The sequence below is a fragment of the Sapajus apella genome, unplaced genomic scaffold (genome assembly GCF_009761245.1).
Source record: "Sapajus apella isolate SASKATOON/1434 unplaced genomic scaffold, GSC_monkey_1.0 scaffold8, whole genome shotgun sequence".
Lineage (NCBI taxonomy): Eukaryota > Metazoa > Chordata > Mammalia > Primates > Cebidae > Sapajus > Sapajus apella.
In genome coordinates this window covers 37,889,166-37,916,402 of record NW_022436948.1, presented here as the reverse complement: position 1 = coordinate 37,916,402, position 27,237 = coordinate 37,889,166, and the positions used below count along the sequence as shown (strand labels likewise).

Here is a 27,237-nt window from a genome sequence, read left to right as displayed (position 1 = left end):
ACATATCATATTCAAAGAAAAACATGTATTCCTTCATGAACAGTCACTATGGCTAACTTGAAAAAGAAAAGTTTGGACATAAAGTAAATTGCTCCAGCAGATTATAGTTGGAATTTGTCGAAGGATTAGATGGGAACAAATGCAAGAATAAAATCAACAGCAGATTTAATGAACTCCTTGCTGATTTGATTGTATCTTCTTTTGATTTCTTACTCAAGATGTTGCCACAAATTCAATTAAATGTAGGACTGCAGTAAATTTAAAGTTATTTGTTCAGTTAAATTCTATACTTCTACTACTCCAAAGATGCAAATAATGAAAAATAACTTGTCAGAGGGGCATTCAAACTAACAATATATTTTGTGAGATGAGGCCTCTAACAATATGGATAGTTCCTTTGGGTTTGGTTCCTCAGTGTGAATTTTCAGGATATTAAATTACTGGTATTGAACAATAACTAAAATATATATTATAAAATCACAAAATTTGTATTTGCTCTCTTTTATTATAGATTATTATAGACAATACTGAATGCCTCTAGCCTGGAACACATAATAGAAAAGTATTTAATATGTACTCCAAAAATATCAAGCCTATTGATGGCAACCTATTAACTTATTTGGGCTGCATAACCAAATGATAGATTGGAATATATAGTTAATGTGCATTTTTGCTTTAAAACTACGAAGTTAAAAACAGCAATATTTGAGTCAATTATGTCTAGAATTATAATTAACGAAGTTCCTCAGTTGACTTTAGTTCAATTAGACATTCCTTCAATGAAATATGTAACTTTGAATGTGCAGTTCCTTCCACTACCAATTTAAGACATGTGGGCTGAATTCACTCAAACTCCAAATGTCACGTGCCACATTTGAATCAAACTATTTTCTTCCCTATTGTATTGTTGGCACTCCTATGTATGTTAAATGTTCCTAATTATAAACTAGCTCATCAGAATGGACATTTCTTAATTTGGACAAAATAAAATACGTCTTTGTTAGGGAGTTACTCTCCTCTTGTGAATGTTGAATTAATGTGTTTCATGAGTTGGAAATAAAATAGTTATTAAAGTTTGGATACTACTTGAGAGAAGTTAGAAATGCTCACACAAGCTTATATTCCTCTTCAACTAGACCAGCTCCATTCCCAGTTCAACCAGTTAGCTCAGGGACCTTGGAGTTCTTGAAAGGGTTGAGAAGATTCAGCTGTGCAAAGAGTCACTCATTCAGATTATGCAAGAATGCCCATGTCGTTCTGTTTATTTGGGACTAAGAAAGTTTAGCAGTTTTTCTCAGCTCCAAATCTTACTTCACTAGAGAAATCTTCGAAGTCATTTGTGTCTTTCACTTTACCAGTGTCTCAGGTTAAGAAAAGGCACACAGTTTTCATTTTCATGTTTTAATTTTCTACTCTATGTCAAATCCACATCACCCAGAACCTGAAATTCAAACTTTCTTTTATATTCATACAATTTAATCCATATACTTCTCTAAAGTTCTTTTTAATATTTTTAATATTTAATACTTTCTTTTAATATTTTAGAAACATATTATATTAAAATATAAATACTTTTAATATTATATTTCTTTATCTTGCATGTCATTATATCTTAACCTGTTCAGGAGAAGAAACTGATCTTCTTAGTGGTATCTGTATTATTTGCTACTTAAACTCCATCCTTTTTGGTTTGTTATGGTAGGAGAAAAAGACTTTATCCACATTAATTTTGCAAGCATATTTTATTTTCGCACTAATCCTAACTTGCTGGTCATACTGTAGTTAAGTGTGTTACTTCCCTATTCAAAGTTAAATTGCCTGTTGTCATTTACTTAATTTTATTTACACTAATTTTCACCTTTACTTTCTAACTCACTTCTGAATGTGATCCAAATAACTTCCTTCATCATTTAGACAGATTTTAAATGCATTTTCCACCTGTTTCGTCACAGCACATCTCTGTATATGCCTAGGTACTGGTTTTTTAACTATCTACACTCATTCATTGATCTTATTCAGTTAACCCTTTTGTGAATTTTATATCATACATGTTCTGAAAATTGCAAAAGCTATATCTGCAGATGAAATTTGTCTCTGAACTCCAGACTTGTATATTCAATATCTCCGTTTGGGTGTGGAATAGACATCTCAAACCATGTTTGTCCAAAATTCAAATCATAATTTCCAATTGTCAATAAATAGCAGCTTTGTCCTTCCAATTGCCTTCTCTAGTAACCCCAAAATCACATCCCATATTTGGACATCAGCAAGTCCTATCTGCACTACCTTCAAAATACTTCCAGAATTTCACTGCTATCCCATCAAAATGCTATCTCCTGGTCCAAGAGGAGATATGTTAGACTTCAATTATCTCAAGTCCATATCTCCTCGTGGATCAGGAGATAGCACTTTGTCATGTTTTTCTTGAATTTTTTCATGAGGCTACCAATTGATCTGCTTGCCTTTTTCGTTATCCCCCTACTCCCTTCATGTGTATTCGATGTATGCCACAACTGGCAAATCTTTTTACGGTAAAAAATCGTGTCAAGCCTCCATTTGAAACATGAAGACCCATCTCATTTAGTGTAAAAACAAGCGTATGTATATAGCCTACAAGGTCCTACAAAACCTATGATGATCTGCCACCCACTCCTCTCACACCCTCCCTGACTTCGTTTTTCCTCATATATCACTCACTTGATCAGTATCGACCTCCCATGCACAGGCAGACAGGCAAAACCCTGTCTCAATTTACTTTTACTTGTTATTTTCTCTGCTGGGAATGTTCCTCCCTTAGTAATCCATGTAACTGATTTCATTAACACCGTCAGGTCTTTGCTGAGATATGACAATCTCAGTGAAGTTTTCTTGACCATTGTAATTGAAATTGAAATTGCCTCCACATCCACAACATCCCTACCCTTCCATCCTAATATTTCCCTTCTTCTTCATATTCTGTCTTCATCCATTTCAGTCATCCATCTGACATACCTGAGTGTGATTATTCTACATGTTTTGTTTATTATATGCTTTTCCTTCTGGAACATAAGTTTTGTGAACACAAAGAGGTTTTCTATATCCATGGGAATTAAGACAGTGGCTGGTGCTTCGTAAGTATTGACGACATAGTTATTTAGTGCCGAATAAGTGAATAAATGAATGAATGAATTGCCATAATCAGCAAGATCCTCAATTGTTAGAGCTACCTTTTCAAGTGACAACACAACTCAAACAAATATTAAAGAAAGAAAATTTGGAACATTTTGTTAATTTTTACTTACACATTTCATTCCAAAGAGTTTAATTATCTGGCAGAGTTTTTAAAATATTCATTGCAAATAACCTTTCTTAGTCTATAAAGTTCAATTTTATTAACCTGTGGTCCTCCTTGCTAAGTTATTATACTATCTACTTCTCCATGTTCAGAGACTCCGCACTGTAGTAAATTCGCTTTGGTACCTTTACTGACAGTTTTCAACTCCTGCAGAGGCTTAGATATGCCCTTCTTGAAACTCTAGGTTATGATTACAAGACTGATGCTTTGCTTCCAAACTATACTTGATATTCCTCAAATCTCTCACTAACTCTTGCCCTGCCTCATATTAAATTGGAATTGATTTCACATTCTAAATACACAACGTACATTGCAGATATATTCTAAACTTCTTTGAAGTAAAGTATACTTTTTATTTTGTTAAAAGCTTATTTTAGCAAAGCATCTCACACTTAAAGAGTCATGGCATTGATAAAAACTAAAATAAAAATAATAAATTATAATATTTATCCAACTCATATGTTTGCATACGCAAGTAATATAGCACTATAAAATACAAAGTATCAAATATGTAACACCATTTAGCATAAAATAAATATTTTCTGCTTGCTTTGTTAAATTAATCTAAGAATACAATTATTTCCTAAAATAGTTATTTTTCAATGCACGTGTATAATACATGTGCAATCTTTACATTTATAGAATTAAATGATGACAGATTTGGTAACTGGAATATATTTATAGAATCTACTGTTTTAAAAGTGTATTAATGAGAACAAAATTTCTGGAAGAAGGGCAATATTTTGTTTTAACTTCCTAAATTACTACTGCCAATATTAATAATCATCATAAAATCAGAAAAATAAAAGTTAGAGATAGTAAGAAAAACTACACTGTAATTTCAAATTTTTAATAGAAGTTCTGCTTAAACATAATTTAAAATCATGAATTGTAATAATTTGATGAACATATCAAAGAAAATCATTATCCAATGAGTATAAAATTTAACTTGCCATACTAGTAAATATAAATCTCAATATATAAATATTAAAATCTATGACTATTTTTACTTTTTTATCTATACATAAAATGTGTACATATGTACGGGTTACAAGTGATGTTTTAATACATGCATAGAATGTGTAATGATGAAGTCAGGGTATTTAGGAGATCCATCACTTCAAGCATTTATCATTTCACTGCATTGGGAATATAACAAATCTTCTCCACGAGATACTTTGAAATACACAATATATTGGGTTTTACTATAGTCACCCTGCTGTATGATATTTTTTAAGGGCTTACAGAAGAACATATATAGCCAATATCTTATATATTTTAAGCATTACAGTTCTATTTTTTTAATAAGCTAGATATATGCAGAATGAAATAAAAACAAATATTCCCATTTTGAGGAATAGTGCAAGCCAAATATATGTCTTTACAACAACAATATGTGAAAGGGCTAAATAAAATATACTTCACTATTGTAATTCTCTTGAAATCTATGTAAGTTTCAATTTAAAGGTAAAACTATATTTGATGCTTGCGCACAGTGGATCCCGCCTGTAGCTCCAGCACTCTGGGAGGCCAAGGCGGGTGGATCATTTGAGGTCAGGAGCTTGTGACCAGTGTAGCCAACGTAATGAAACACTCTCTACTGAAAAAATACAGCAGTTGGCCAGGTGTAGCGGTGCATACCTGCAGTCCCAGCTACTTGGGAGGCTGCGGCAGGAGAATCGCTTGAACTGGAGTGGTGGAGGTTGCCATGAGACAAGATGGAGCTACTGCACCACATCCTGGGTAACGGAGCAAGACTCCATCTCAAAAAACAAAAACAAAAAACTATATTTGAAGAACTATATTCTGGCAAGCACAGACAATAATGTCTAAAACTTTTTATAAATTGGCAGATTTTCTTGTCGGAAATTGTCAATATTTTGTAGTAAAAATTTTATTCTATATAAGTTAAATTATATAATTTTTGAATATATGTTTTATGTATAATATTTCACACATATAATATTTCAAATATAGATTAGAGTTCTGAAGAATTATTTAGTTTAATATAACTTGGCTTACTGTTGAGTAGAATTTATTTTAAGAAACTTTCCTTATGGAACTCTCAATATAATGAGATTTTATAAACACAATGACAAACCATTTAAAGTGAGAAATGAGCAAACAGGTGTACAGCTTGTGCCTAATAGGCCTTACCTTAGTTTCACAGTCTGATAATTTTCTTTGCATGCCGCCTTGACCTGATTATTCATGACTTTTTGCATAATGAGAGAAAGCTTTTAGACATGTTAGGTATGACATACAAAATCTGCAACTACTCAACCATCTTGAGAAGTCCTATTGATTTTTCTAAGGTAGATTTAGCAGTCAAATAATAATTTGATGCAACATGATTAAAATGTTGAATCTATTTAGTGAATTCTTTGAAAACACAAATCACTTTAGAATAGTTCAGTGTATCATCCTATGTGTGAAACTGTTCTCATACTTTTAAAAAATGTGTTTAAACAGGCAACTAACACACTAGCACTCTTTGAAAAGTTCTCTAAAATGTTTGACTCTATTAGATTGTTACATTTATCCATTGCTAAAAAAAAATTGAAATAATATTCTGCTCACAAATATTGTAAATTGGCCTTTAATATATATAATCTCCAGAGATAAGTTTGATAAACGGAAATGTTTATAATTAAAATAATGTGCCCCAAATTTAAAATAACATATACATTGGAATATCATTTACATTTTCACATGATTATTTTTTCAATGATAACTCTATTAACCCTGACCTGATAATTCTATACAAACACACAATGATTTACATAGACACTTCTCCATTATTTTGCTAATTAACTTGCAATTTACTGTTACTATTCAACGTTCTGTTTTGATGTATGCCTACATTTTCTATTTTTCAATTTATCTCAAGTAAGTGTGTCAAAAGATTTAAGTACTTTGTGTAGTCTTTACATACATTGCCCGGTATATACCTGAATGACTATATTAATTTATATTCAATCCAAGATGATGAAAATATTTAAGGTTGCTTTGAATTTATTTTTTGTGAACTTATCTACAGTATAGTGCTTTGTGTCACATGTCATTTTATTTCTTGTAGTTTTTTTAAATTTTACTTCACTTTGGCTAATGGTTTTTATGTGGAGTGCAATGCAAGCAAATTTTCAAATTATTTCCTTGCAATATATCTTTGTTTCAGTACTTTTTATTGTTGAATTTTAAACTGCTTTGTTACCTATATGATTTTAGACTAAAAATTACTGTTTGTTTTCAACAACAACAACAAAAAACTTTATTTACTCTCTAGCAGCCACTGTTGCTGATGAAGTTTCTAACACCAATTAGATTACTGTTCAATTTTAGCAATCTCTTCTAAAGCTATCAGACATTTTAATACATTTTAAAGAATAAAAACTAGAAACCTTTTTCAAATAAATAAAGGTTGGAAACATCCCAAACCACAGAAAAGATTCACCAGATCCAGGAAGGTCAAAGATCTCAAATAAGAAAAATCCAAAGAAATGCACATGAAGACACATTATAGTCAAATTGTCAAAATTTAGACAAAGAAAATGTTTAAGGCAGCAAGAGAAAAACTACTTGCATGTACAAGAGAACCTCAACAAGAATATACAGACTTTTCAGAAGAAATTTCGCAGGTCAAAGGAGAGTAGAATGATAGATCCAAGTTAAGGGAAAAAACAGTTAAGGAAAAACAAGCTGCCGACCAAGTATACTGTATATGACAAAACTACCCTTCAATAATAAAGCAGAAATAAAGAGCTTCTCAGACAAGCAAAAGCTGAGGAAGTTAATCACCACTAGACCTGCCTTAGATGAGATGCTAAAGGAACTTCAACTTGAAATAAAAGGATGCTAAACAGCAACACAATAGAACAAGAAAGTATAAGACTCATTTGTAAAGGGAAATACACAGACAAATACAGAATACTATAAGGATGGTATCCATAAATCGCTTCTAGTTCTAGCATAAAAGTCATAATTATTAAAATAACCGTAAGTAACATACGTTAATGGATACACAATATAAATAGAAGTGAATTTTGACATCAATGACATAAAGCGCATGAGAGGGGAGAAGTAAAATGTAGAGCTTTTGCATGTGATTAAAGTTAAGCCATTGTCAGCTTAATGTAGACTTATAATTATTGGTCTTGGCAATGATATGATACCAAAGCATAGGCAACAAAAGCAAAAATAGATAATGTAGTTCGGACTACATTAAATTAAAAAGCTCTGCACAACAAAGGAAACAATGAGTAAAGTAAAGGCAACCTATGGAATAGGAAAAACATTTGCAAATAATAAATCTAATAAGGAGTTCATTCCAAAACTATATAAGGAATTTCTAAACTCAATAGCAGAAATAAACCTAATAACCCAACTAAAAGTAGACAAAGTACTTGAACAAATATCTGTCCATAGAAGACAGTTAAAATAGCTATTTTATTTTTTAAAAAAAGACCAGTCTTGGTAAGAATGTAGAGATATTAGAACCCATTTGCACTATTTGTGAGAATACCAAATATTGCAGACTTTAACAATATCCAGGTATCTACTTCAGTAAAATTAATTCTCCTAAAACTAAAATCTTAATTATTTTTTGATAACTGAAAAAAAATTGGTAGTCAATAAATTTAGAGACTATTGCTAGTTTAGTAAATGTACTATAAGATCTTCTGTATTAAAAGCTAAAATCTTAAAAACGTGGAAATAAGAAAATATTTCTGCAGGAAATATATAAAATTAAATATAAGAAAAATACAAATTTTATTTCTTCAAAAATAAATTTTACCATATTTTATCATAACATATTTTTTATTTTACCATAATATGCAGCTGAATATAGACCCATTGAATCTCATTTGAAGAATATTGCGTCTCGTATTGTGCTATTTTCATGATTAATAAAAACATTTTCAAAGATGTTTTCTTTAAACATTTTCACTTTTTAAGACTGTTTTCACAGAGTCGCTGATCCACTATTACAGTGTACTCAAAGCAATTCATCCGTTCTATGGAAAGGCTATCAATAGTGTAAGATTATCCATGTATCTAGGTTCTCATAACAGATTTATTGAAGTGATTAGCAACTGGGCATTTGTGGAAGAGACTGCTATCACAGAAAAGTGCAAGCTACATGCATGCTACTCTGCTGCTCTGGTAAAACACCATTGCCTCTTATTATTTTAAATGAAAAGATATTTCTTAGTCCTGATATCCTAAAGTCATCAGTATATGCAACTCTTTTCATTGAAGGATTGTCTCATAATTATGTATTAATAAGCTATACAATTGTTCTAAAGCTTGATCCCTTTGCAAATCTGTGAACTATTTTTTAATTGTGGAGAAGCCAAAATCATAGATCAGTATTGTCTTACATTGATTTGTAATATTCCATAATTGGAATTTTAAACCTGTCTAAATTAAGCCAGAAACATTTCCAAGATACAAAATACATATACTTAATATTCATCTACAAAACATTTTACAATGGTTTTTAAAACATTGTGACTTTCCCTATAACTACCAACACACACACACACACACAAAACAACATCAGCTGTAAGAACATTTCTTACATGGTCTCTGAAAAAACTATGTACTTTAGAAAAGATCATGCAGTATCCCTATAAACAAAATATATTTAATATGGTTATAAGGCTTCATGCATGGCAAGATGACTTGAAAGAGGAATAATATAATATGTGTGCCCTCAAAGCATTTATGATATAGTTTGGAAGAAAAGAACACAGGTAAAATCAAAAGCTTCAATACAAGTGATAAACAATGAGGTGCCGAATGAGTGTTATGAGTCCTATTAGGCTTTAAAATGTTAAAGAAGACACTGCCAAGAGTTTGCATAGTGGCCTGAGCTGTACTTCAAAATAAAATTAGATAGCATTACATATAATGATTAGTTAAACAGAGCTGTAGAGCTGGGACGGGGAATGGAAGAAAACTTCAGAAATAATGTGCAGATCATATTTATTGAAAAAGAGAATTTGGAGTGGAACTGTTGTAAAGATAAATCTAAAGTAAATAAATTTATCTTTAGTTATTAGGTACCTATTCGTTTTTAACTTACTCTACTGAATGTACTCAGGAAAATGTAGGGCAAATGTATAATATAGGTTGTAAAAAGTGATAAAATTAGTAAAATAAAATGGAATTTGTGAGGCCCAGAAATAAAATTGTACAGTTTTCATGGAAATAGGCAAAAGGAGAGAAACTCAAGAAATAAAAGAAAAATTAGCAAGACTGCCCCTGCATATGGTCAGAAAACAGTCATACATTGCTGTAATTTTGAAGCCTAAATGAGTCAAACAATAATAAGATTTCAGGGAAACGGAACAAAGTTTGGATACAGAGTTATTTGTGTAGCAGCAGGAAGGCGTTCTGGGAGGCACTTATAAACTCATCTAATCGTTTTTATTCTACCTTTTATCAAGAATTGTTTACAATAGAATATAAAAGGCAAACATACTATAAATTTAATCACTTAAATATCCAACCCAACCACAGATAAGAGATGTAACACAATTTACTGATTGCACAGTAGATTGGCTGATTTGTATTCAGTGCAATAAAAGAAATACAAGAAGTTAAATAATTCTCAACTGACAGAACATAACAAACCAATGTTCAGTGAGAGAAACTTTGCTTAGAGTTTCAGGATGATGTGAAAATCTAAGATGAATTTTCCAGGAGAAAGTTGATTCATTCAAAATTTCAACTTGAGTGAGAAGATATGGTTAGAAACATGGATCTGGCTGGGTATTATATAAATGACTCAGGTATTCAGTAAATGAACCTTCTAAAGAACTTAAAAATAAAAAACCAAAGAGCTGAAGAATGCGCCTTGGGTGTGCCTCCTTTAAGAGAGTGGAAGATTGATAGCCCTGCTTCCCTATTGTTCACTACTTGTATGGTCTTGAGCTTGTTATTTAGCTTTTGAAGATCATTTTTCTCATTGTATAGCAGGGATTCTTAGAGTTCCTCTACTACGACATTATTGGAGAGATTGCAGATAAAAGATTACTCCGGTGCTTAGCACTTAATGTTTATTTTTTAAAAACATAATCATCAGCTCCTGTCTATTCCTGTTCCTACCATCTCAGTTCGAGCATTATTTTATCACTGACTGATAACAATGTTCTATGACTTTTTTTTCTTTTTCAAATTCATTTCTTCTTTGTATTGGCTTAAGATTAATATTCAAAAAGATTTCTTTTAATATATAAATACCATGTTATAATTTTTTCAAAAGGTTTATACCTTGTACTAAATGAAATTCAAAAGTTTAAGTCACATATTCCTATTCCTCTAGGATATTTCCTTAACTTACCTTTCCAGCATATTGCCCCATTATACGTCTGTGCATACTCAACATTTTAGTCCAACTGGGCTGTCCACTGTCCCTGGGCATAACAACATCTTTCTTATGTGCGTTCTTCTGTGCAGTTGATGCCATTTCTTCTTCTTAGGACATACTCCATACTTTGCTACTGAACATCACCCAAGCTTTTCTTTTTCATAAACCCTCTTAAAATATGCCTCTGTTTAACCTCTTAGCATTTAGTAGCATTTATATCACTTACATTTACAATTAGCTTAATAGTATTTTGATTTTCAGTTCAGTTCAAACCAGATGAGAACTATAAACAAACCATTATGTTTTGCCAAGTGTGAAAACTAGTACTAATGAAAAGAAACTAACAGGAAGACAAATTTATACTAAATGTGACAAGTTACTAAATCAAAGATAGAATTTATTTCCTTGAGAAATTAAAAATTCTGAAATAGTAAATGACAGGGATATAACAGAAGTTATTTAGTCCATGTTGTAGTTGATACAAAGAATTTTTAAAAGAATCTTGAATTTTGATTTTTATTATGTCAAGTACATAATTTCAGGAGCAATGACTGCTCATGCCAGAAATTATTATTAAGCACTATAAAACATCATATGGAAATGGGATGTTAAAATGTAGTTAAGAGAAGAATTCAAGCTTAATTGAACGTTGAAGTCAAAGGAATTGTGATTTATGTGCATCTTTGTGTGTATCCATTGCTTGTTTTTGTTTTTGCTTTGTAAGAGATACTAGAGCAAGTGATTTTATAACATAGGTTTATTATACAATATTAGCACTGTTTTTGTGAGATATCATTTCATAATTAGTATCTTGATTTTATTTTCTTGAAAATAGTTATCTGTTTTGACAAATTGACAGTAATGTTAGTACATGGGTCACTGCTGGACAAAGAAAATTTAAAATATTCAGAAATATCAATAATAGTTCTCATTTTTGCATAATACTGTAGCTCACACATAATGACCCTGAGGTTCTTTATAATAAGTGCTACTTGTCAAAAAAATGAGTCTGCTGGATATTTGAAATTCAAAAAGAAAAATATCTTTGAAACTATGAAATCAGGGTCAATTTTATATTAACTTATTATTTTATAATATAGACTTGGTTTCAGTAAAGTGAGAAGGTATTATGACCATTACCTCATCATCTGAAAAATCACTTACTAAATACACATTGTAAAAGGGAACACAATTTGTAAAATATGCAATTGTAACAGTTTGAGAACAGAAGTGAGATCAATGGAAAAAATTGCATGTACCTGAATGCTTAATCAAGAAATTCAAATCAAGAGAAGTTTATGTATACATAAAGACTTTATATTTGTATAAAAAAGAAAAAAAGCCTTGAATTCCAAAAAGAATGATGGATAGATAAATCATATATACATGAATATCTACTTATCTCTGTGTCTATCTATCTACTTATCTATTTTTTTATTTTTTATTTTTCATTTTATTTTATTTTGAGACGAAGTTTCGCTCTTGTTACCCAGGCTGGAGTGCAATGGCGCAATCTCGGCTCACCGCAACCTCTGCCTCCTGGGTTCAGGCAATTCTCCTGCCTCAGCCTCCTGAGTAGCTGGGATTACCGGCACGCGCCACCATGCCCAGCTAATTTTTTGTATTTTTAGTAGAGACGGGGTTTCACCATGTTGACCAGGATGGTCTTGAACTCTTGACCTCGTGATCCACCCGCCTTGGCCTCCAAAAGGCTGAGATTACAGGTGTGAGCCACCGCGCCCGGGCTACTTTTTTATCTGTATCAAACTTTCTGTGGAAGGCGGGGCACTTATTTCAAAACAAATCCAAAATGAATCATAAACAGTGGCAAGGCCAGCATACACATTTAGTACTAAATTGCTGATGACTCTTATAATCCATGCATAATATAAAAGTATTTTAGTTATTGCCTTAGGAAATCATAAAACACCATTTGGAATTTTTAAGTGTGCAAAATCCAAAAGAAAATTATGTAATATTATCACCGAACACCATGTTGAATAATATTGCCATTGTTAGAAAGGAATTCAACAAGGTAGTTGCTTAAGTGAGAATGTTCAAGCTAGTCTTCCATTTGAAAATCTTTGCTAAAGCTTTTGGACAACAGAATATTTGCAATGGGCTTCATGTACTTCCCCCAAGTTTCTCTTCAGCCACATCTTCTGTTTCTTCCTCACTTTCTCATTAGAGTCTGTGGCTCCGCTTTTTCCGTTTCTCATTGACGTCAAGCTGTTTCTCCTCTCAAGGTCTTCATACTTTCTCTTCTTGGACTCTCCCTGTATGCACAACTTTACTCCCCTGCAGTTTCAGTGTTGTCTCCTAAGTGTCTCTGTGTGAGAGAAAATCCTTCTCAATTCCCCTAACCAGACTAAAAACTCTGAATTTTTGCAACTATAGGGCTTTCAGTGGTTTATTTGTGTAATTACATGTTTAATTCCTTTTTCAGATGCTCCGTGAAACTCCACGAAGACAAGAACGTCTGTCTTGGTCACTATAATTGTCCTACTAGCTACTTCTGTAACTATATATTGAATGAATATGTGATAATCATATGCAAGAGGGAGAAAGGTGTCCTATTCTATAATAATGGCATTAGGTAGATAATCTTTTAGCAGACAACCTTGCTTCCAAATCCCTTAGACTGTGGAATCAATCAGAAGGGAACTACCATAAGCCACCACCACCCCCTCTCCTCCCATCTTGAATCCATGTCCATGCATAATCATCCTTCCTCCTAGTGAATGAATGGTTTGCAATTTAAATTTCAGGTTCCTGCTCTTTGCTACATACGTCCTAGATCCCTTCTCATCGCTTCTAGGGCACCACTGTAGCAATTCTCTCCTCCAGGTACTGTTGGACATCATCACATGTTATCCTCTCTCTTTAGTACATTTTTTTCTTATTGCCTTATTCCTAGAGCTTTAGACATGCTGTTGTTTTTTACATGTGTCTCTTGAACTCACCTCACTTGCCAAATATTAATCTATTCCTGTAACTTTGTCATCAAAACTCCTCAAAGGTGCTAAACTCACTATCTTTAATGCCTCTCCTCTCATTTTCTCTTCAACTTACAGCATCACTGCAATTTCTCTTGTCAAACTTACCTGTGGCCTTCACACAGCTAAATCCTATTTGCAATTCTTAGTGTTTCTTATATTTGACCTAGCAACGGTATTTGATCCAGTTAATCTTTCTTACTCCTTGAAACAGTTTCTGTGACACCTCATTTTTCTGGTTATTTACTTCCCTCACTGATGGCTCATTCTCATTCTCCTTTGATGCTTCAATCTTATCTTAGTCTCCTGCAAACGTTAGAATGTCCAAGAGCACAGACTGGAGATAACCTCTTCTTCTGTCCATCTCCCTTGGGATTTCATCCAGTATCAATCATTTAATTAAGTGAAAATGACTCATAAAATTTATCTCCAGTATGTGCTTCTTTTATGAACTTATACATCCAAGATTTTATTTAATATTTCCATCTAAATGTCCAGTAGCCATCTTAAACTTGATATGTCTAAAATCAAATTCTAATCTTCTTTCCCAAACAATTCCACCTGCAGCTTCCTTCATCTTAATATGTAACAACTTTACATATAGGTGCTCATATCAAAATTTGAGGGGTCCTCCTTTGCTTTACTATTTTGTTCTCATATTCTTTATTTTACTCAACACAACTTCCAGAGTGATATTGTGAAAATCTAAGTCATGTTCCTCTTGTATTCCAAATCTTCCACTGCCTTTCCATCTCATCCAGAATAAGCACTAAGAGGTCTGTAGGAACTTATTAGACCCTCATTAAATTTTGCCTTGTTATTCCTTAGTGATTACCTCTTGTTCACTCATAATACAACCACACTGAACTATTTGTCATTTCCTTAAACATACTAAGCACAATCTTGCCACAGAGTCTGCTGCTTCTGTTTTTTCCGACTACACATTTTTTCCGCAGCATTCTTTACTTTACCTTCCTCAAAATTTCATTCCAAAATCACAACCTTAGCAATGATAACCCCTTCACCTCCCAATCTCTCAGCAATTCAGGTACGCTTTCCTAATTGTTGTTCCTCATACCACTTATACTCCACGAGAAAAAAAAATTGTATATATTTGTTTTTGTTGTTCAGTGTCTGTCTTTCCTTACTACAATGAAAGGCCGAGCAGGTAGTTCTGACTGGTTTATCAATGGCTTTATCACTCCTGTCTGGATAACAGTAGGGGATTGATAAGTATTTATTGACTGAATGGATGAATAAGCCCATGAGAAACTTTGGCTTATTCAGAAGGAAACTATTCTCAACTAGTAAAGTGACATAACTCAGTAATTGTAAATATAAATGTAGAAAGTAAGCCATATGACAATTAGTACCTTTTTAGTTGTTTTGTTCTAGTGCTGAAGCACTGAAGAGATAAAATGGCATTTGTATCAGTACATAATTATGAATCTAAAATAAATGTAAGTTTCTGTATTTAATATCATTCTTCTGTTATTTTCTCTGGCTTCAGAAAAGAAGCATTTTTATAGAAAGTTGTTTGAATAGAACTGTATAAACAGCTGCCTTTTCTCTTAACAATATCTTGATTTTAAATATTTTTTCTTTTTCAGCATAAAAGAAGTAAATTTGATTTAAAATGGCCTATAATAGCACATTTCTTTTTCATCAAGAAAATGTGGTTCAATGAATTGTATATGCTCTTAACTAGCAAGATTATTTTATGTATGCTTGCATTTTCAAGTTATATTTTTACTGATTTTAAAAATTTTCTCTTAAAATGAGGAAACAATTTTCTTTTCCCTCTTATGTGAGGATGTTTGCTAATTGGGAAAAAACATTCCATTTTGGCTGGAACTCTGTCATTTCCACGCGTTTCACTGTTATTTTCTTGCCCTGTGACCTTGGATGACTTGTAGCAAACCTTTTTTTTTTTTTTTTTTTTTTTTTTCATCTCTAAAATATGGACACCTGCCCAGCATTTTTTACTGGGTCTTTTCAAGACCATATGATTTAGAACAGCAGTTCTCAAATGTTAGATGAACTAGTGTTGGCAGGTTTTGAGATTTTTTAAGAATATTTATTAAATATAAAGGGATTTTCTTTGCTATTAAGTAATCCCTATTTTCTTTTCGGGTAGTAATAAAACATCTATTATGGGATAACCAAAAGATGATAGGTTTTTTTTCTTTTTTGATAGTTTTATTTCGGAGTTTTTTCTTAGGTGAAACATAGCTCTGAAAACCCAATGCCAATTACACAGATTTTACTTATTTATTTTTAATTTAAGAGATACACAAAGTTTCAACACCTGGGAACGACTGAGTTAATGTACATGCTATTCAAATTTTGACACCTGGTCCTGACAAGTTAGGGGTAGAGGCAGGAGAGATGGGTGTCATTCTGGTTCTGCCATTACAACACTTTATGACCTTGGACAGCTCACTTATGCTCCCTGTATCTCTTATTCTGTTTCTATGACAAAAGAAAATAGGTTAGAGGATTTGGAAAATGCCTTCTGGTTCAAAACTTATGACTAATTTATATTATGTATATTGCTTTCTACCATGATGCTTCCAAATTCTAACAAATTATTGAATCAGACTTCTGTGTTCTAAAATATATTAAGGTATTTTGATAATAAATCCTTTCAGAAAAATTTACTTTGTCATTGATTAGTACAGTAAAACCCATATTTATGTCTGGAAATTAATGTTTCAAGTAATATAAGAACAAACATAAAATCATAGCAAAGCAAAAACTCACACATCGTTTTAACATACAGCATGATTCAAATTAGAGATTGAATTCACTCTTACATATTTTCCATTCAGGAAGCAATCTTGCTCAAGATCAACTGCTAATCATTCATCTCTTTAGATGACATTGACTTTTAACCAGACACTGCTAGATTCTAAAGCTTCATATGGTGTTTCAATCAGAGTGATTGTGTAACAAGAAACATGAAAGGTTAATAGCAATTAACCTTCCCAGTTCAAAATGGAAAATTGAAAAACACAAGCAAGAAAGTCTGAATTCATGGGTCACTCATGGCAATAATCATTTTTAATAATTTGTTTCATGTGTATACTCACTGAAGAAATATGCTTCATGTAAAAATTTTTATGAAATTTATATTTGGGGCAGAAGCACTTAGAAGCAGTCAATGTTTAGATATGAGATTTTCTTTCTCTTTTCCTTTAGCCAAATTTATAGATATGTGTGGGATGAGGGGCAATGAGAACGTTAATTTGTTCTGATTAACTGTGAGCTTTTTATGCCTTGAACAAACAATGCGAACCAGATATTTGAATTATTTCTGTTTGCTAGGTTTACATGAGGGTTGGTGGGAAATCAGAAATCACTCAAAGTTTTATCTCACTACATCATGGCCAGCTTCATAGGTTTTGGAACATGGGGCAAGATAGCATGATGGCATACGTATTAGCCATGAAATTTAAAAGGGCAACTAATAAAATAAAACTAGTGTTTAAACAGAATGTTTTAGGAATGGTGGGTATGACCATGTACAAAATATGAACGCTTTATCTCTTTATGAAACACAGAATGTCTAGACTATGACATACATCTAGAATGTATACAGAAATGCATATATTTTATTTTTTCCTCAGATGGATATGGTGACAAACCAGACCATAAATAACTAAAGTAAAATTAAGATTTTCCTTAATTCTTAATTTAACTCTGAATATTCTGACAATATCCTGAATATCCCATTTTATAAAGTAATGATGAATTTTATTACTGAATGCATCAATAGGACTGATTCCCTTTTCAAATATTTCATCTCAGGTCAATAAATTCAGAGACTGGTTTAGGAGTAAAATTTTTAAGGCAATTGTAAGAAGCAAATAAAATTCTGGAAGGTTTTAGGCAGAATAGATGATTCCAAGCTCTAGGATACTTGAAAAACATCTATTTATAGATGAAGATGATGCTTCTTTTTTCCCCAGGAACCTGTGTCATGAAATACCATTATTTTGCCTGTAAATGATACTATGGATTACAATGTAATATAAAAACAGTTTTACAAATAATACATTTATTGTGATTTTGAAACATTTCTAAAAGTGACAACAACAAAGATAAAACTCAAAAAAACAGAAATATAAACTGAAGAGGTTTCAAGAAGAAGGAAATTATAAACATTCATTTTCTACTAGACACAGATGGTTTGCATTGATTTGGCCTCAAAAGAAACAGGGAGTAAAATTGAGAATTGTTAATGCCATGTGTCTGTTGATTGTCTTTCTGTCACATGGAACATAGAGAATTCCCAAGCAGGAGTGGAATGATCTCTGATTCAGTACACAAGAGATAGGGAAATGTTAAGTTAGCTAAACAAAACAAATATATGTTCGTAAAATTAACCAAGAGATCCTAGTAGAAGGCACCTAGAGTTTGTGAGTCACTTTTTAAACACTATTTCCACAGATATTCAGATTTATGTTGGTACAATTATAGGAGTACTAATTCTTCATCATTTGAGACTAATTATTGATTAATTTACTTTGTTTATTGGTGTAATATGTATTCCTTCTAAAAACTGTTATAGAACATACTTTTCCTTTTTATTTTTTTTCAAGTAAAAAAGTAAATAGCTAATTCTCAAGATGATGTTAACTTGATATCAAAGTTGCAGTGAAAATGAATAACTAAAAATAATTCTGCGATAGTTGGTGTTCTGTCTGGTTACCTTAATGGGGTGTAGAGTGAAATATTCAAATTATTTATTATTATTATAATACTGGGTTTAATTTTTATTATTGTCTTTAAAATTTTTTCCTGAGGTTTTGTGTTAATTTCATTCATTATATGGCAATATTTCTAGTATTCTTTAGTTTTTAATTTCTAATCCAATCAATATTATATTTTACTTTAGTGTGTTTGTTAAGGTTGAGGCCCTTCATTAGATTTTTGTTGCTATAGATTATTTTCTAAATGTGAAATTAGATAGCACTTTTGTTTCACTCTATAATTTGAGGAATGATTTCTTACAAGCTAGTAATAAATAATATATTTATGAAGTAATTCAAGAAGAATTTTAATGTAATCAAAACTGAGAGCATTATAGAGTAATAAAAAAATTTACTTTACATCTTAATAGTTCTCCCCTCATAGAACATAGTTTTATTGATTTTGCTTAATTTTAATTTTCTTCATGATGGCAAGTAATTCTGGAAACATAATAGAGATAAATCACCAGGCTTGAAGCCATAAACCTGAATGTATTAGGCTTCTTGTTCTTGATTAGTAATAGGGGATTCAGTCAGCTGTTTGTATGTTTTTTGAATTTCAAGTGAGAGTATATATGTAGGTGTGCATTACAAATATACACTTTATAAATTTATGATGTTTTTGCTTACACTGGATTTTTATAACATACACAAAGAAACATTTATTAAAGTAGTAAATTCTTCAGTTTGTAAAAATATGAATTTGTGGACAATATATTCAATTTGTGGACAATCATAATAAGACTATCAGTATTTAAGCTTTTCATTTTTCAAGGAAGAGTCACCCATTGTTCAGTTTGGTAAAAAAAAAAAAAAACTTGATAAATATTACAAGTGTGTCACATTAGGTAAATCCTAATGAAAAGCACCTTAATCCAAATATAGTTTAAACTAAATAAAATTGTTTGTATTTTGGGAATGAATGCAATACATCAAGTTTCTCCAAATTGCCACAATGTTTTTGCACATGACTTTTCCCCTGGCTGACACATCCTCCTCTGCCATTTTGCTTTACCTAGAAACCAGTTCATCGTCAGACATCGGTTCAGTCATCATTTCCTCAGGAAATCCTTCCCTGATATTCCAGACTAAGCCAGATCACCTTATACATTTTAATAAAGTGTATTGGTAGCATAAGTAAGTTCGTATTTTTCTAAGCTTATTTGAAACATATTATTTCTTTTACTAGTCATACACTTCAACATATCCATGGCATTTGCTTAGTGCCTAATAAGTTGTAGGAGTTTTACATATTCTTTCAATATACGACTTTACAAATGAATGAATGAAATGAGCGAAAATAAATTTAATTGATAATAAGAATTAGGACATTTGAATTGTAAGATAAATGTATTCTGCCTACTTCCAAGAAAATATTGTAAACCATTGATTACAGTTATCTAAAAATCTCAAATTGATTATTGCCATTATTAATAAACTCTATTTAGGGTCAGTTTTTGTCTATGGCCAATAATGAGCTCCTCAGCTTTTACCATGCATATTACTAATTAATTAAACTAATTTTTAACATATTGTATACCAGACATTGCTCTAAGCACTGGGAAAGCAGTTTAAAAAAAAAATGTTCCTGCCATCATGGAACTTACCTTCTATATTGTAAAGGGAAAATAATATAATAAAATAAATAAGTAAAACACATTGCATGATGGGAGATAAGAAGAACAAAACTAAGTAAAAATGGCAGTCTCAAATATGGTGAGTTCCTTCTCTGGGAGAATCACATTTGAGTAACTATCTGAAGGATACAAGGCAGTGGCATAGAGAGGAGTTTTTATGGTAGAGAAAAGTGAAAATGCCTTTTTAAATTAACGAGTGTGCCTTGCATGTTTAAAAACAGCAAAGAAGAGGTGAAGGGAGATCCTTCAATGCCAACTGTAACCAGACAAAACCACATTTCAGATGCTATCTACCTGCAAAAGCTCTCATATTTTACCCACCGTTTCTCATGGGAGTTACGCTGGGAGTGATAAGGTAATTAAAAATCCTGCTATGTAGAGAAATGTGTCTTTACTTCAAACTACTTTGTTACCAATCTTTCAGCTTCACCCTAGATACAGAATTTAGAATGAGGGTATATGTTTGTAACTTAGTCATAACGCTTTGGAAAAGATAACTCAATATACCTTTCTCTAAATGTATTATTCTCATCGGGTCTTTGTCTAGGTTATAATGTTAAATCCCCATGCACATTCCTTGATGAAGAGAAATTCTCTAACACATTGGAAGATTTCTCAACATAATTAGATTACTGCTGTTGATTGCTGATGAAGAGCTGCTAGTTAGATTTTTAAATGGATGTTTTCATGCTTTAAGTTGACTAGCAATGTCAAGTCATTGATCCGATGTTGGCTTTCCCCTCTATTTCTCCTTCAAAAATAATCCAGCACTTCTACAATATTAAAGCAATAAAATTGCTGATTACCCAAAGGAATGCCATGAAAATAGATCATTAAGCACAGTTCAATATGAAATACCTTATATCTGTTCCTATATTTCTACTTTAATAAAATGATATCTACGTATCTTAAGACATATTCAGAGGCAGTTAAAATGTTACGGTCTTGACTCTAGTTTCATAAAAATAACTCTCAATTTTCTCCTTCTTTTCAACTCATATGAATGAATCATTGAAAGAATTCTTTTAAAAAGTTAGAATCAATTAATCTGGTATTGCCCTGGTATTGTTTTTAATCAGTATTAGTACTCTGTGGTTAGTAACATGAAGTCAAATTATTAAAGAAATATATCTGTCAGACGTCTGTCACAGTCTGAATCTACTTATTATCTAAACCACATATTTGGTTATAAATGACTCAAAATATTTTGAATTGAATAGTCATAAAATCATTTTCTCTTCCTTGTATCACATTTGAATTCATTTACTTTTATTTACAATTTAAAACAATTTCAGATGAGAGTAGTATCTCCAAGTTTAAAGAGCTCAATTTTGAGGCTGTAAAAATCCAATGGGAAATAGCAAATATTTTTATTTATGGCATATTTATCCACAAACTCCATTTCCTATTGTTAGAAGACTATCCCAGCATCTACAGTCAGGTAACAGAGCATAGCCTGATAAAGAATCAGGACATTTATGTATTCAGAAAGTAAGCTTACTATTTTTCATTATGAGACTATTTTCTTTCAAACCTAAGGGCATAGAAAACAAGTTACTGTTTGAAAAGTTGACAACTTTGGCTCGATTAAGGTAGAAACAGCTACCTTCGAACATGTGAATGAATAATAAACTCTCTTCAGACTTAATACTGGAGGGCAGAGAAAGGAGGTTGGAAAACATATATTTATTATATGATACAAAGAAAGTAGTTTCGCAAAACGGAAAGCTATGAATAGGAATTATTTTTCCCATTTAAAGTTTTAAAGTGTTCTACATATTATACTATAATTTGGAATCTTCATCTTAGTAATTATATTTTAAAATGACTATTTAGAAAATAAATCCATAAATGTTATTCATAAGTGCTACGGTTTGAATGTGTCCCCCAAAGTTCATGTGTGGGGAACTTAATCCCCAAAGCAAAAGTGTTGAGAGGTGGGACCCTTAACTCGTGATTAGCTCATGTGGGCTCTGCCCTCGAGCATGAATTAATGTCCATTGTGAGTGACTGGATTTGGTTCTATGAGAATGGATTTGTTATAAAAATGAGTTCAACCCCTTCTTGCTCTCTCTTTCTCTCTCATGCTCTTGTGTCCTTCTTTCCACCATAGGATGACACCACAAGATGGCCCTTAAAAGATGCAGGAGCCTCAACCCTGGGCTCCCGAGAGTCTTTAGAACCAAAAGCCAAATAAACCTCAACTTCTTATAAATCACTCTTTGTGGTATTCTCTTACAGCAGCATAACAATACTAAGACAGAAAGGAAAAGCATTCCTGGATAGTATATTTACAGAGATGAAAATATGTCAATAAGTAAAAATTAATTTAAAAAACATTTTAATATAATATTTTGAAATAAGACAGCAGATTTAAATTTTGTCATTATAGTTACAACATGCCAATTAAAAGTTTATGTGGATTCTGTATTTTCTTGGTATACTTTAAATATGTTTCTTACAATAGAAACGCAGCAATATCTACCAGTGAGTAATTACCATATTCTGAATATTGTTCTAAGAGCTTTACATCTGTTATTTTGTCTAATTCATGCTGAATAATAAACTCATAGCTTAGAGAGGTCAAATGACACATCAGGAAAGCCCGTAGCAAAGTCAGGATTTATTATATTCTAGTAAAATGCTAGAAACAACCGGCATTTGCTTGCAGTAGCCAATTATTAAACTTTCAGGAATTTGGCCAACTTCATGTCAAATACAGCCATTATTAAAATTAAATTACATTTAATGTAAAATTAAAATTATATTTAAAACAAATAATGCATACTCCAACCTCATAACGTTCTGTTGACTATACTATACCATTCCCCATGTTCCATAGCTATATATGACTATTGTATCTGTATGGTGGGAATGCTATATCTTAAATGTGTTCTGAAGTTACACAGATCTGCTCGCACAAATTACTTGTTTCAAAATTAAGTGTAGAGGATAAAGAGTTCAGAAAATGGCTGGCAACACGAACAATAGTCTAGGAAGAAAGCCCAAAGGAGGAAAACCTGAGGAGACAGAACTCAAGCAAAACCAGTGCCAGAAACCAGGCAAGTGAAGTAATATATCCCAAAGAAAAGGAAGAAACAATTTTACTGTTGATGACGTAACTAGTATAATATTTTTCTGATGTAAGATTGTCTGAAGAAGTTTTAAAGTGTTTATCCATTATGTGACACAAAACATTTAGAAAACAATAACCTATGGAAGGAATACAGTTAAAATGAAAACACATTCCTTCAGCAGTCCTTTCCACGAAATCAGCAGGTTTAGACAAGGAACAATGATGAGCTTAGGTCTGGGTGTTGGTGAACACTCTTCAGAACCTAGGTTTGGAGCTTAGAAGATAGGTCAACAGAATTAATAGGAAAGTCTGTGCTGAGCTTTTACAGCAGAACAAAAGAAATGTCCCTTCTCATAATTTTCTTCCAACTATGGTTATAAGTAGGGAGCAAAAAAAGGTCAAGCCTATAGTTGAATATTTTCATAATGAATGAAAACAGAGAATGTGAGAACTTTTCTAACTCCCATTTTCCTTCCATATTTTCCCTATGAATAAAGTAGAAATAACAAATTAGAGAGAAAAATAAAGTCAGAAGCATTATACCTAAGCTAGATAAGACATACTAAAAAACAAATAAGCATTTTGAGTAAATTTAAACCTTCAGAAGGACATATTCCAAATTATTACTAAAATATAGTTGCAGATATAAACAGAAAGTCATTATTCTTGATTTTTTTTTGAAATCTCAGAAAAACAGAAAATATCTGTGATCTTTTCCAAAATATTTGAGATGCTAAAGTTTCCAATTTACAAAATATGCCGGTGATAATTACAAATTAGAAGAGGTTGAACTTGATGTAATTATTAAGAAAAAATCTGCACATAATTTTGAATATTAGTATTGTTTAGACAACAGTAATTTACTGCAATAGTATTCATATATTAGTGTGGAAGAACATTGACCCTGGAGTCAGGGAGATGTGTTTTAATCTTAAACTGACCCTATGTGAATTCAAAATACAATTGCCTATTTAAATCTTACTTTCCTCAACTCTAAAATAAAGATTATGGTTATAAGTTAAACTATATAATATGGAAGAGAAGATTAGAATAACTATTGTCTGTGAAACACCTGGTATGGTACTATAGCAAATAGAAGGATTAGCTTTTATTACTGACTTGTGGTTTATATATGTGTATATATGTGTGTGTCTGTGTCTGTGTGTTTCTTCTCATGGGCATAGGTTATGGTATAGATAACTATAAAGGTGAATACCCAGGCCAGGTGTGGTGGCTTACACCTGTAATCCTAGTACTTTGGGAATCCGAAGCAGGTGGATTGCCTGAGCTCAGGAGTTCCAGACCAGACTGGGCAGCGCAGTGAAACTCTGTCTCTACTTAAATACAAAAAATTAGCTGGGCATGGCAGCATTTGCCTGTAGTCCCAGCTACTCAGGAGGCTGAGGCAGGAGAATTGCTTGCTTGAACCTGAGAGGTGGAGGTTGTAGTGAGCTGAGATGGTGCAACGGCACTCCAGCCTGGGCAACAGAATGAGACTCCATCTCAAAAAAAAAAAAAAAAGGTGAATATACAGTATCTACAAATAATACATCATATTTATACATGACATTTTAAAAATGACTTAACATTTTTAAAATCAATGCATTTTGATTTTATCCTCACATTGTCAAAGTGTCTGTGTAGAGCTTATAAGTTCTATAAAAAATAATTGACGTGACAACTCAAATTGGAGGGAGTCATATAGGAGGTAAAATTGTGTATTGGAAAGTTTCCTGGACTTCAGGATGACTATTTTCCAATTCTACCGTTTGCAAAACTATTATTCATGGTAAATGATTTAACTCTCTGTGTTCCAATTTCTACACCATTGGAGCCAGATAATATTGCTTAATTCAAAGAGTTTTACAGAAGATAAATTTAGAGTCTTTATACAAAAACACTTTATGTACTCTGAAACTATTCAAATAAAATATATCATTTATCATGGCTTTATTATAAAATGTTTCAAGGAAATATAATCAATTCAGCCTTATTGAATAAAAAAACTGGGCCATTATTGAATAAATAATCCATGTCAACTTGGTTTGATCTGTCCATAGGATTGTCCTCTTCGGCATATTTAATCAGTGACCTCATTGATGTCAAAAAAGGTATATCATAAAGAGTCTAGACAGCTGGATTCCAAAATTGATTTAAATTTTTCTCTAGAAAATTATAATACATTAGTTGAATAAAATTAAAATTCTGGAATTGGGTTAAAATGCCTAATGTGTCCTTTATGTCAGGAGAAATTAGGACTCATTTTAATTTTCACAGGTTTATTTCCCTGAAATTTAATATGGCTTAATATCATAGTCCTAAAAGCAAATACATGCTTAGGCTTTGTTTATATTATTATGGACATTTGGACATAATGTTTTCAGAAGTTCTTTGAGTTACCCAACAGGGGTGTAAATGGAGAAAGGTGAAATATATGAAATCTCTTTTTTTTTTTTTTTTGGAGATGGAGTCTTGGTCTGTCGCCAGGCTGGAATGCAGTGGCTGATCTCAGCTCACTGCAACCTCTGTCTCTGGGGTTCAAGTAATTCTCCTGCCTCAGCCTCCTGAGTAGCTGTGACTACAGGTGTGTATCACTATCCCCGATTAATTATTTGTATTTTAGTAGAGACGGGATTTCACATGTTGGCCAGGATGGTCTTGATCTTCTGACCTTGTGATCTGCCTGCCTTGGCCTCCCAAAATGCTGGAATTACAGGTGGGAGCCACCATGCCCGGCTCTGTCATAATTTTTAAAGATGTGGAAGTGTCTCATATGAAGAAGAGAATTATTGAGAGTAACATGATTGTTCTCTTCAAAATCTCAAATGATGCTGTGAAGAATAAGACAAGAGTTGGGAATAAGAAGCAGAAATACAGATTTCATAATTTTCTTATTAAAGGGCTGTGAGATTAGCGAAGAAGCTGACTTTCTGTTTTGTTTTTTGTTTCTTTGTTTGTTTTTAATTTAGAGATACTTGAATTGCCAAAAATACCTCATGATCCTTTGTAAGTTAAATAATTTAATGTGAACTTCAAATACTCTTTTGAAGTGAGAATTTATATACTATCTCAGAATCTTTGCAAGGATCAGTGGCTATTAAGCAAATGAAATGCTAGATTTAATATATGTATATTTGATTAACATTAACTTACTATCTTATAGAAAATAAAACAAGGATACTCACTGAAGGCCATAGAAAAGATTTCATAAGAGAATAATTATTAATGAGAAATAAATAAAGGATATAAAGTGATTAGCGATTAAGAAAAGCGTTATGCTTAAACTGAGGAGAAACTGGAAGCAGTTACGATAAACACCAATCAGAAATGCCTGTTGAGAAAGCAATGAAAGTTAGGGATAATAGAAAAGGACAAGGAAAGGGGAAAGCCAAAAAAAAAAAAAAAAAAGACGTATTTTTCTTCATCAAATATTAAAAATAAAATCAAAAAGCTTCTTTCCAGAGTTATTCACACTGGAACACAGGAGCCATGGCTAAGTTGTAAGATTTCTGAGAACCTATTGCAGCTTCTAACCTGCTGGTTAGAGACCTCCTCGTGGATTCATCTTAGGACCTCTGTTCCACAATCATGGAGTCACAAGGTTTAACCAAGAATTTGTTACTAATGATAGATTAGAAACTTTAATTTGTGAATGATTTACTTTTCAAGTAATTTAGAATTTAGTATAGCTTTACGTTTATTCCTATCACTAACTTGCTTGAGAATAAAAGGTAAACTGAAAATAGTCTAGTAGAAATTGCAAATAACCTGCAATTATTTTTACTAGGTGCAGTCCATGACAGTGTCTTGCAAATGTGAATGCCTGGCAAAGGTGGGAAAACAACTGAGAAACACTGGCAGGCGCCATTCATTTCTTGGGGTACTCATGTGATGGGTGCATTTTAGACACAAGACAACAGTGACAATTACTTATAAATGCAAATAATGCCATCATCATTCCAGACATTTGTGTGGTTATGTTGAGGAATTTTCTATTTTTTTCTAGATAACAGAAATGTCCTAAACACAGAGTAAACTATCAGCACTTTAACATTTTCTTCCAGA

The 27,237-nt window shown here is 32.1% G+C and overlaps 1 protein-coding gene and 1 long non-coding RNA gene across 4 annotated transcripts in view; both read right to left on the bottom strand.

The window, feature by feature from the left end:
* Nucleotides 1-27,237, bottom strand: part of CADM2 (cell adhesion molecule 2) — a 1,064,920-nt gene that overhangs the window by 747,686 nt on the left and 289,997 nt on the right. The gene's annotated exons all lie outside the window — the stretch shown is intronic.
* On the bottom strand, nt 12,011-20,036 carry LOC116550604. Its single transcript, XR_004268508.1, has 2 exons — nt 12,459-20,036; nt 12,011-12,127 (listed from the first exon to the last, which is right to left on the bottom strand). It is a non-coding gene; the product is annotated as an uncharacterized LOC116550604 (long non-coding RNA).